This window comes from Dasypus novemcinctus, chromosome 27, assembly GCF_030445035.2.
Source record: "Dasypus novemcinctus isolate mDasNov1 chromosome 27, mDasNov1.1.hap2, whole genome shotgun sequence".
Classification (NCBI taxonomy): Eukaryota; Metazoa; Chordata; class Mammalia; order Cingulata; family Dasypodidae; genus Dasypus; species Dasypus novemcinctus.
The window spans coordinates 24,327,551-24,340,067 of NC_080699.1; the positions used below are offsets into that span (position 1 = coordinate 24,327,551).

General features: G+C 47.8%; 1 non-coding gene across 1 annotated transcript; it reads left to right on the forward strand.

The window, feature by feature from the left end:
- The first annotated feature begins 7,789 nt into the window (after positions 1-7,789).
- TRNAG-UCC (transfer RNA glycine (anticodon UCC)) lies at positions 7,790-7,861 on the forward strand. The gene has a single exon. It is a non-coding gene; the product is annotated as a tRNA-Gly (tRNA).
- Positions 7,862-12,517: the final 4,656 nt, after the last annotated feature.

The following is a 12,517-nucleotide window of genomic DNA, read 5'->3' on the forward strand; positions in this document are numbered from 1 at the left end:
CCAGCCTTGGGGCCAAGGTCTCAGAAAGCATTGCTAAGCCCAGAAGGAGCTTTCCTGCAAGACTGAAAGGTGGTGGGATCTACTGTGGTAGCCAAGATCACCAGGGCTGAAGTGGGGGAGGAGAAGGTCTCAGACAGCCCTCTCCTCCACCCATCCCCAAGATCCTTAAGCAAGAAATCAGTTGAAGGTAAAATGTACTGTTCTAATGTAATACCAGGTGTTAAAAACTGCTTTTTGGCTTTGGGTAAAAGGGAAAATGGAAAGGACAAGTGAGTTTATATGGCTATGCGTCTCCAAAACAGAGTCAGGAGGTCATCAGAGGGGTGATGCTTATGCATGCCTCAGCAGGGTACCAGAAACAGCCAAGGTAGATGGAAACCCAGGTGCTGGTTCTCCTGAGGGCTACAGACACCCACAGGTTCTATGATCAAGGCAGATGGCTCTGGAGTTCAGGACCATGTCAGCTGGCCCTACTTTGGAGTTTATGTTCCTGAGTGTGATGGAGTTGGACTCAGATATGACCTTTCTACACATGCCTCTTCTGTTACTTTTACCAGACCTGTGGTTGGCATTTGGGTTGGTGTATACCCAAGAGACCTGAATCTCTGGACTGTCCATGTGACAGCCAGGCCCTGGGCCTCAGCAGACTTGCGGCTCCTGCCCTTTGGTTTGTTGGGCTTACCCTGGCCAGCTGACAGGGAGGTGAAGAGGGTCAACCACCACACCAGGGAGCCAGGAGTGCCTACAGCTGTAAGCAGGAGAATTACATCCATCATCCATGTGGAATCTAAGCCCCTTTTGATGTAGAGGGGGCCGGACATAACCATCCCAGGGTCCACAGGATGGAAGAATAGAGTATGGATTAGAGTTGACTTACTGGTGGTCTGCTGGGGAACTATTGTGATGAGTAAGGGAAGAAATTGTAGTAGTGATGTGGTGAGGGTGGCCACGGTGGCTGCTAATGGTAGGGAGATGGAAGAAGAGATACGGTGTGGGGGCATTTTCAGGATTTGGAGTTGTCCTGGGTGGTGCTGCAGGGACAGATGCTGGATGTTGTGTGTCCTGCCGTGGCCACTAGGCGGACCGGGGGAGAGTGTGGACTACAACGTGGACCACTGTCCATGTGGTGCAGCGGTGCTCCAGAATGTATTCGCCAGTGGATGTGCCGCGATGATGGAAGAGGTTGTTGATGTGGGAGGGGTGGGGTAAGTGGGGTGGGGGGTATATGGGGACCTCATATTTTTTTAATGTAACATTTAAAGGAAAATAAAGAAGGAAAAAAATGTACTGTTCTACTGAAGGTGTGACTACTCTTTTCTTTTTTAATTAAAGTTAATGGATCACAAGGAATGTTACATTAAAAAATATTTTTAAACAACATAAGAGGCTCCCATATAACCCACTCCCCACCCTCACCACATCATTTTTGTAAATTGTATTTTTTTGAAGATATATACATCACAAAAAAAAAGGTTACATTAAAAAATATAAGAGGTTCCTGTATACCCCCCAACCCCTACCCCACTCCTCCCACACCAACAACCTCCCTGATCATTGTGGCACACTCACTGCACTCGGTGAACACATTTTGGGGCACTGCTGCACCACATGGATAATAGTTTACCCGGTAATTCGCACTCTCCCCCAGTACATTCAGTGGGTTATGGCAGGATATATAAAGTCCAGCATCTGACCCTGCAATATCATTAAGGACAACTCAAAATCCCAAAAATGCCCCACATGTGACTACTCTTATTTACTGTTCTTACTACGGTTACCTCTCCACCACCACTATTAAACTAGAGTGTGAGGTCCATGGCATGGCTCAAAATGCTTGATGGAACTGAGCTAGAACTACTGAGCCATGACCTTCATTGTTTGGCCTGGGGAGGAAAAGGTGCTAAGGAGGCCACGGCTTCTCCAACTGGAAGTGGGGGAGGAAGGGGACATGAAAACCAGAGCTGCCAAGTGGGGTGCCATGAGCTGTGGACTGGGAGCCAGGACGAGCAAGCCTCTTCCCACACAGGTTCTTCACTGCCACCCAGGGGCCAGAGATACCCTGTGATCTGGAAGGGGGATGATTTGGGTATTTCAGGGTGACACGAAGTCATGTCTCCCTGAGTGGCTGAAAAGATATTGCACCTCTGAGTCCTAACTTACTTCTTCCACCCAGGAAAAATAAAAAAAAACTTTTTTCACCTGCTGGCTCTGAGGTGAACTCCAAACTGGCCTCTGGGAATATCAACATGAAGAAGACCCTGCACTCAGTGGTCAGAGAAGTGGCCCAATGGGCACCTGCTGGTGGCCGAACGAAGGCTTCAGTATCCTGAGGACCTCTTGCTCAAGTTGAATCAGAGCCTAGATAAAGTAAATTTACTAAAGTCTTACTAAGTTTCTAGGAAGTCATGGAAATTTTCAAGGGCCCAGAAAATAAAATAAAACAAAACAAATCCATCAGCACCATGAGCTAAAACTAAGGCTGAGACCTAGGAGCAATGAACTAACTGAAATCTTGGGTTCCCATGTGAAGGCTGAGATGAGAACTGAACCTGGCTGACTGCAGGAGAGATGAGCCTGAGACTCCCAAATGAAAAATGGACCACTGAAGTTGGCCAGGGTAGTCCAGGGAACAGATCCTCCAGAGAAAAATATCCCTGACTGAGACTCTCAGAATTCTCAGACAAAGAAACTCTAAACACGAGCTCACAAAGAAAGATCAGGCGGCAGACTTGGCCCAGTGGTTAAGGCGTCCATCTACCACATGGGAGGTCCACAGTTCAAGCCCTGGGCCTCCTTGACCCGTGTGGAGCTGGCCCATGTGCAGTGCTGATGCATGCAAGGAGTGCCCTGCCACGCAGGGGTGTCCCCGCTTAGGGGAGCCCCACGCGCAAGGAGTGCGCCCTGTAAGAAGAGCCGCCCAGCGGGAAAGAAAGTGCAGCCTGCCCAGGAATGGGGCCACTCATTTGGAGAGCTGACACAACAAGATGACACAACAAAAAGAAACACAGATTCCTGTGCCGCTGACGACAACAGAAGCAGACAAAGAAGATGCAGTAAATAGACACAGAGAACAGACAACCGGGGTGGGGGAGGAGGGAAAATAAATAAATAATAAATCTTTAAAAAAAAAAAAAAGGAAAGATCAGTAAAAACAGTTTTTAAAGGTCACTATAAATAGAACTACCAGAAACAGCAAATTTAGAACTCCAAGGATGTCAGAGGTTAGAATTACCAGATACCTATAATAATAACTAAAGAGTATTTCTATGTCCCTGGCACTTTTCTAAGTTCTTCATCATATACTGATTTATTTAATCTTCACACAAACTTAGTAGGTAGGTACTATTATTTTCACTTTATGGATAAGGAAACAAAGGCACAAAAATGTTACGCACCTTAGCAAAATTACGTACCAATAAGTTGAATGTGAGCAGTCTGATTCCAGAGTTCATGCTATAAACCACCACTCCATAGATCCTCCAATATGTATAGAATATACAATAATAATGCATGAAATCTCTAAAGAAATAAAAGGTGGAATTTTTTAATACCCAAGTGAAAATAACCAGGAAGATTTGTCAAAGAACTAAATAGAGGCTGCGGACTTGGCCCAGTGGTTAAGGCATCCATCTACTACATGGGAGGTCCGCAGTTCAAACCCCGGGCCTCCTTGACCTGTGTGCAGCTGGCCCACACACAACGCTGATGAGTGCAAGGAGTGCCCTGCCACGCAGGGGTGTCCCCCACGTAGGAGAGCCCCACGTGCAAGGAGTGCGCCCCTTAAGGAGAGCTGCCCAGTGTAGCCTGCCCAGGAATGGTGCCACACACACAGAGGGCTGACACAGCAAGATGATGCAACAAAAAGAAACACTGATTCCCGTGCCACTGACTGTGGGATAGCCTCCTCCTCAGTAGGGGCCAGCCCTGGCGGAAGGTAGACGCGTAACCTGGAGCCAGTGGTCAAGGGAAGGGCTGGTACGGGCGCAAGCCCTCAGCCTGCCCAGGCCCACTACGAGGCGGCCAGTACGGATGCCACGTCCTCGGGCCGTTGGTATGCGGCGCTCCAAAGCCCGCACAGTCATCTAGGCTACGCCCACTGTTCCCGCCAAAAGGCAACATCCGGACGGCTCCCCCACTCCCCCTTCCCCCTCCTCTTCCCGCCTCCCCTCGCTGTGACGCCATTCCCGCCCCTTCCCGTACCCCCCCTCCTAGCAGTTCCGTGTTGCTCCTTACCAATCCTCATCGAAAGTCTCCCCAGCACGCCTTATACGGCATTCCAGCAAGAGCTCTGCCCGCCCCTCCGCCACAGCCCTATATAATCTCTGTACATTCCCCAATAAAGGGCTCTGTTACAGCTCCACAAGGGCGTCTCGTCTCCTTCGTCCCCGCCGCCCTCCACGCCCTCCACACCTTGCACGCCTCCGCCGGAGACTCGGCCAAGTCTCCCGCCTCGCCCTCGCCTCCGGGAAGAGTCGCCTGGCCCACGGCCGCCCGTCCCCCCGCCAGGCTCAGACGGCCGCTGCCACAGCTGACAACAACAGAAGCGGACAAAGAAGACGCAGCAAATAAACACAGAGAACAGACAACCGGGGTGGGGGGAAGGGGAGAGAAATAAATAAATAAATACATCTTTAAAAAAAAAAAAAGAACTAAATAGAGCTCTTAGAAATAAAAATTGTAGGGAAACGGACTTTGGCCCAGTGGTTAGGGCGTCCGTCTACCATATGGGAGGTCCGCGGTTCAAACCCCGGGCCTCCTTGACCCGTGTGGAACTGGCCATGCGCAGTGCTGATGCACGCAAGGAGTGCAGTGCCACACAAGGGTGTCCCCCGCGTGGGGGAGCCCCACGCGCAATGAGTGCGCCCGTGAGGAGAGCCACCCAGCGTGAAAAGAAAGAGCAGCCTGCCGAGGAATGGCGCCGCCCACACTTCCCGTGCCGCTGACGACAACAGAAGTGGACAAAGAAACAAGACGCAGCAAATAGACACCAAGAACAGACAACCAGGGGAGGGGGGGAAATTAAATAAATAAATAAATCTTTTTTAAAAAAAAAAGAAATAAAAATTGTAAATATTAAAATAAAAAATTAAATGCATGGGATAAACAGCATTTAAGACACAGATGAAGAGAGAATTAATGAAGTGGAAAAGAAATTAAAGAAATATTGAAGCAGAAGGAGATAAGAAAAATGAAAAATATGAAAGAGAGGTTATAAAACATGTAGGCTAGAATGATATGAACTAGCATATCCAGTTTGAGCTCCTGAAAAAATAGAGAGAATAGAGACACTATCCAGAGAGATAAGAGCTAACAGAATGGAAATAAACCACTTAAATTTCAAATAGTAGAAAGAACAAATGATTAAGGGGAAAAAAATCAAGCAATCTCAAAAAGAAGGAGAAGGAAAAGGAGAGGAAGAGGAAGAAATGGAAAAAAAGAGGAGGAGAAAAATGGAATGAGTAAAATACACAAGTAGGATGGGACACCAGAAGAATCTATAATCATAATAAATATTAAACTACCAATTACTACACAGAGATAGTCAATTTGAAAAAATATATAAAATCAAGCTATATGTTATTTATGAGACACACACAAAACACAAGTTTACAGAACCATAAAAACTAAAAGATGGAAAAAGATATAGAAACCAAGCACTTAACCAAAATTGTGCTGGGGTAGCTATATCACATTTTTTCAAAAATAGGAATTTAGGACAAAAAGACAAAATTAACTTTAGGACAAAGTGAGTCATTACATAATGAGAAAAGGCTAAATTAGCCAGGAAGATATAATAAGTTAAAACTTATAAACAAAGAGAAAAAAAAAGAAAAAACACCATCCCTTTGTCACCATGAGTTGGCTATCACACCGAATGTCTGAAATGATATTTAAAGAGAAAAATATTAAGCATTATTCTGCTTCGCAGTATGAATCTACTTCCAGGTAACAAGATTGCTCCAGATGAATGATAAAATAGAATTAGAAAACCACTATTTTGCAACTTCTACTGAAATAAGTGATTGAAGCAAGGATCTTCAGTGGTTGCTAAAACCATTAAGTGAAAAGTTGATGGAGAATTGGGTATTTGCATAATGCCCAAGTATCTCCCCACAGATTCCTTGCTACTCTCAAGAGGAAAGCCTTACTTTACCATGGAGAACTCAGACAGTCATCTCCTTACCCACTAATAGTGGCAAAACCAGATGTATGTCTCTTGATGTACACTTTTATGTTGCATCATCTATGTGGTATCCTTACCAAAAACATTTAATCTACATCTTTAGGTCTGATTTCCAACGCATAGGAAATATAAGAATTAGAGGGTGCCAAGTGGGTGTTGCTCAGTGGTTGAGTGCCTGCTTTGCATGTACAAGGTCCCAGGTTCAATCCCCAGTACCTCCTAAAAAATAATAATTATTATAATATAGAGGATCAAGTTAATTACAACTCTTAGAAGCTAACAGACAAATCCAGAGGTAGGACATTCAATCAGGCAAGTGACCCAATCTCTCCAACAAGTCAATGTCATAAAAGGCTCTTAAGAGACATAAAACCAAATACAAAGCATGGATCTTGATTGGCTCCCGAATTGAACAAATTAGCAGTAAAAGACATTTGGGTGGTGAGTCATTGGGGCATGTGAATATGATCTGGGTATTGGATGATAACAAGTAATTATGGTTAATTTTATGATATGTGACAATGATATTGCAGATAAGGGAAAAAAAGTATTTGGGATAAAATGATACAATTCTATAATTTACTTCAAAATACCCCAGAAAGAAAAATAGTTGGAAAAAATATGGCAAAATCTAGGTGATAGGTATTCACCATTCTTTCTGCTTTTCTGTACATTCAAAATTTTCTCAATAAATAATTTTTATTGTCATATATATATATAAAAAACATAAAATTTGCTGTTTTATCCATTTTAAGTGTGCAATTCAGTGGTATTAAGTACAATTACATGGGAAGCGGACTTGGCCCAGTGGTTAGGGCATCCGTCTACCACATGGAAGGTCCGCGGTTCAAACCCCGGGCCTCCTTGACCCGTATGGAGCTGGCCCATGCGCAGTGCTGATGCGCGCAAGGAGTGCCCTGCCATGCAGGGGTGTCCCCCGCGTAGGGGAGCCCCACGTGCCAGGAGTGTGCCCTATAAGGAGAGCTGCACGAAAAAATACAGCCTGCTCAGGAGTGGTGCTGCACGCATGGAGAGCTGACACAGCAAGATGATGCAACAAAAAGAAACACAGATTCCCGTGCCGCTGACAACAACAGAAGCGAACAAAGAAGAACATGCAGCAAATAGACACAGAGAACAGACAACTGGGGCGGGAGGGGGGAAGGGGAGAGAAATAAATAAAAATAAATCTTTTTAAAAATAAAGTACAGGGAAATGGACTTGGCCCAGTGGTTAGGGCATCCGTCTACCACATGGGAGGTCCGCGGTTCAAACCCCAGGCCTCCTTGACCCGTGTGGAGCTGGCCCATGCGCAGTGCTGATGCGCGCACGGAGTGCCCTGCCACGCAGGGGTGTCCCCCGCGTAGGGGAGCCCCACGCGCAAGGAGTGTGCCCCATAAGGAGAGCCGCCCAGCGCGAAGGAGGGAGCAGCCTGCCCAGGAATGGCGCCGCCCACATTTCCCGTGCCGCTGACGACAACAGAAGCGGACAAAGAAACAAGACGCAGCAAACAGACACAGAGAACAGACAACCGGGGGAGGGGAGGGGAATTAAATAAATAAAAATAAATCTTTAAAAAAAATAAAGAAAGTACAATTACAGGAAGCAGGTATAGCTCAGTGGTTGAGCGCCTGCTTTCCATGTGTGAGGTCCCAGGTTCAATCCCTGGTACCTCCTCAAAAAAAAAATACACTTACAGATGTTGTGCTGCCATCATCATGATCCATTACCAAAGCCTCTTCTTCACCCAAAACAGAAACTCTGTACCCACTTCAGCAGTATTTTTTTAGACATATATAAACATAATATAAAATCACCTCAAAAACTGATGGAATTGTGAGGATAAATTGATAAAGTAGTCATCAGAGTGGAGGACTTCAGCACACTTCCCTCAGATAGGTCAAATATTAGCGAAGTTTAGAAGACTGAACGTCAGGATGAATACAGGTAGAACTCCGCACTTATCACTTAGAAAATAAACCTCCTTCTCAAGCACATTTGTAAAAGGTGACCACACACGAGTCCACAAAGCAAGTCTCAACCAACTGCAAAAGTAGTGTGGGCTCCAGACCCAGTTCCACGGCCCCATCAGTTTCCACTCAGCCTCGCCTGCCTCCCCATCTCCCCACTCCTCTGCCTCAGGTGGACCCGACTCTGGCGCCTCCCATTCCCAGGGGTAAAGCCCTGGCTCCTGCCATCGCCTCCACTCCTGACACCACCTCTGGGCCCCACCCCTCCCTGGGCCAGGGGCACTTTGGCTGGCGTAGCTTCACTCCAGCTCCCAGGACCAACTGACCATGGCCACGCAGCAGGAGCTTCCCAGGCACTGCCTGGAAGGGCCAAGCCACAAAACCTGGAAATTATCGTCTATAGCGTAAATGTTAAATAATGGAAGCCAGGAGACAGGAAGGAGCCGGCAGATCAGCTGCTCATCTCTCTTCCCCAGAATGGACAGAACCATTCAGACCTGCCTTGTTCCCCGGGGAAAACTCTGGTGATTCAGCCACCAGCGGTGCTGCTCCCTGAGCGGCCGTCCACTCCGTAACGCGTCACCTCGTACTCGCTCTGTCTCTTTCCCGGCCTCATATCCTTTTTCACTCTTGCTTTGGTTTCTCTGGTATTGAACCCCCAAATAAAGTTATAGCATGTAAGTTTCATTTCTGCTCTGTTTTCTAAGAAACCTGGACTAAACCATCAAACAGGCTAAGATCTCTGATAGTAATGCTATCAAGTTATAAGTTTTCAAGTTATCAAGTTATAAGGAAATAAAATATAATTTTAATGTAAAATAAATTTGTGATTTTAAAAACACTTCTAAATGACTCATATGTCAAAAAAGAAATGATAAAGAAAAACTTAAAATGATAATGGAATGATTATATACATGTGTGTATATATATTTTTATACATATATACGCATGTGTACCTATATGTAGAGTCATGGAATGTTTAAGGTTGACATTCAGCAGCTACCCTTGAAGTGCTGTGCTCCTGTCAGATCTGAATTTGTCCCGAACCCTCAAATCAAAAATAATTTTACTGGAGAGGACGAGAGAGAACCAGGAAATTCTAATTTCATTTATGCAGGGATGGTGTATTAGTCAGCCAAAGGGGTGCTGATGCAAAATACCAGAAACTGGTTCGTTTTTATAAAGGGTATTTATTTGGGGTAGGACCTTACAGGTACCAGGCCATAAAGCATAAGCTACTTCCCTCACCAAAGTCTATTTCCATGTGTTGGAGCAAGATGGCTGCCGACATCTGCCAGGGTTCAGGCTCTGGGTTCCTCCATTCCTGGGGCTTGCTTCTCTCAGGGTTCGAGGTTCCTTCCTTCCTGGTGCTGGCTTCTCTTTCCTCTGGGTGCTGAGTTCCCGGGTCTTCAGCATCAAACTCTAATACCAGAAATCTGCACATCGAAAGCTCTCAAGGGAAACGGACTTTGGCCCAGTGGTTAGGGCGTCCGTCTACCATATGGGAGGTCGGCGGTTCAAACCCCGGCCTCCTTGACCCGTGTGGAGCTGGCCATGCGCAGTGCTGATGCGCACAAGGAGTGCCGTGCCACGCAAGGGTGTCCCCCGCGTGGGGTAGCCCCACACGCAAGGAGTGCGCCCGTGAGGAGAGCCACCCATCGCGAAAAGAAAGAGCAGCCTGCCCAGGAATGGCGCCGCCCACACTTCCCGTGCTGCTGACGACAACAGGAGCGGACAAAGAAACAAGACGCAGCAAACAGACACCAAAAACAGACAAACGGGGGGGGGGGGGGTAGGAATTAAATAAATAAATAAATCTTAAAAAAAAAAAAAAAGCTCTCAACTCTGTTCTCTGCCAAGTCTTGGATCTGTGAGTCTCCACCCACCAAGGGGTGGGGCCTGGGTGGGGACTGCACGCCCTAAAGATAACTCAATCAGGCCCAGGTACAGATCAGATTACAAGCATAAGCCAATATTTCTCTTTGGAATTCATCCATTATATCAAACTGCTACAGATGGTCACAGCAGATCCTTGCCTCTCCAGAGGGGAAGGGGTGGAGAGGAGCTTGGTGAGCCAGAAGATCCTCCCTTTTCATAAGGAGGGAAGGGAACCGAACCCCGGAGAAGTGAGGCCAGAGCCTAAGGTTGGACCCGGCTCTCCCACCTCCAGGCCCAGAGGCTCTCCAGGAGGGGGTGCCCCGCCCTCACCTAAAAGCCACCCATTCCAGGCACCGTGGTGGAGCCGTGGGAGCAAACCAGGGCCAGGTCTGGGAGAGGGAGGTGAAGGGGCCCGGCCTTAGGCTGCTGCTGTGGCTGAGGAGTCGGGAAGAATTTTACATGAAGTGGGCACAGCTATAATAGAAACGTGTTCACACGCCACAGGAAAGCGAAATCTGCAGTCAAGTCAGAGGACGAGAAGGCATACCACCGTCCCGAGGAAGCCAGTCGAGCTAGAGGGACAGCAAGTCCATAGGAGCTGCCACGATGGAGTTCTGCGGTCCGGAAACGGGAGATGATTCAGCATGAGAGAGAAGGACGGAATGGGGAATTGAGAGGAGGGGCATGGGACAGCATCATGGGAAGAGAAAATAATCCGGTTTTAGAGGCAAGCGGACCGCGACTCAAAATTATCTGTACGTATGGGTGGGAGTGAGGAATATTATAATTACTATTAAAGTGTATTACCAAGTTAAAAACGTCAAACAATACTGACGGTTTAGACTAAAGCGTTAAAGCCCCCCCTTTCACTCCCAACCTAATCCCCAATCACCCTTCTCGGAGGCAAGCACTGGTATCACTTTGAGATACATCTTTCCAGACTTTTGTTGTTTTTTTGGCGTTTTTTTGAGGTACCAGGACCGGGGGATAAACCCAGGGACCTTGTAAGTGGGAAGCCGGCACTCAACCACTGAGTTGTTGTTTTCATTTGTTTGCTTGTTGTTTGTTTTTAGGAGGCACAAGGAAACTGAACCGGGGACCTCCCGGTGGGAAGCAGGCACTCAACTGCTTGCGCCACAGCCGCTCCCCTCCAGACTCTTTTCTATACAAATACTTGACACCTCTGGGTCTCTGTTGTCTCATCTGCAAAACGAAACTAATAATGACGGTTCCTGTCTCATCAAGCAGCCTGGCACAGCGCGACTTTAACATGTGTTAGCGAAGATGACGGCGAGGATGATTACACCTGTAAATGGTTTGTCGACTGGTTTGTTTTACAAAATGCAGTGGATTTAAAGTCTAGCTCTACTATCTCATAGTTATGTGTCTTTGGGAAGTTTTTTGTTAGCATCTCTGTGCTTTGGTTTTATCGTGGGTAAAATGGAGAGAATTAAACCTACTCTCCAGGATTGCGGGGAGACTTAAAGATGTGCAACCACCCAGCAACTCTGGGAACTGGGTTACATCTGCCCTGGTCATTATTTACACTGACGTGGGGTCTCTCTTGCTTGCTCCCAGAGGCCTCCAGACTCATTGTTTTGGGCTCTTTAGCAGCCCAAAGAAGAGGGGGGCAGGGGCGGCAGAAACCCCTCCCTCTCTAACCGCACCCGTCCTTCCCCTGGCAGCCAAGGGTGAGCCTGGGCTCCAGCCACGACCCCAGCCCCGGCCTGAGGCTAGTGCTTCTTGACCTTGCATCTACATCACCTGGAGAACCTGCTACAAATTCTGATTCAGTACCTTTGGGGTGGGCACTGAAATTGTTCATTTCTAACAAGATGACATGAGCTCATGTAGCTGGGCTGCAGGTGACACCTGACGCAGCCAGGGCTCAGAGCCTCCGTCCCTCCCCCGGCCCACCTGAGAGCCAGCATCAGATGGTCTTGCCTGGAAGGCCCCGGGCCCAGACCGCAGACCTCACCCCCCACCTGGCCCCAAGGGGCTTCCCTCCCTCTGGGCACCCGAGCACACACTTAAGGGAGGCCGCTGAGGATGCCACCCGTCAGGGAAACAGGGCAAGTTTAGACTTCCCCTAGGGTGCGAACAGCCCCTGCTCCCAGGGAGAGCGCATCCTAGTTGGAGGAAATACACAACAAGCAAGCAAAGGAATTCATGTCCGATGGAGATAAGCACTTTGAAAAAAGTAAAGCAGAGTGAGGAGAAAGTGCCCAAGCGGGTGGGAGGCGTCGCCATAGACAGGACGGCCAGGGCACCTGAGCAGAGACCTGACGGAACGTGGGTACCAGGCGGAAAGCCCTTCTCCACATGCGCTCTCGGGCAGCGGGAGGGACCCCGCCTCCGACCTCTTGGCAGGGATGGTGGCGTGGTTTAAGGAAGGGGTTGTGCGAGCATGTGCTAAGGTGAGCTACAGTGTGTGCAGGTACGATTAGAACTTCAGGAAGGAGGCTGCCGGATACCCGGGGACCGG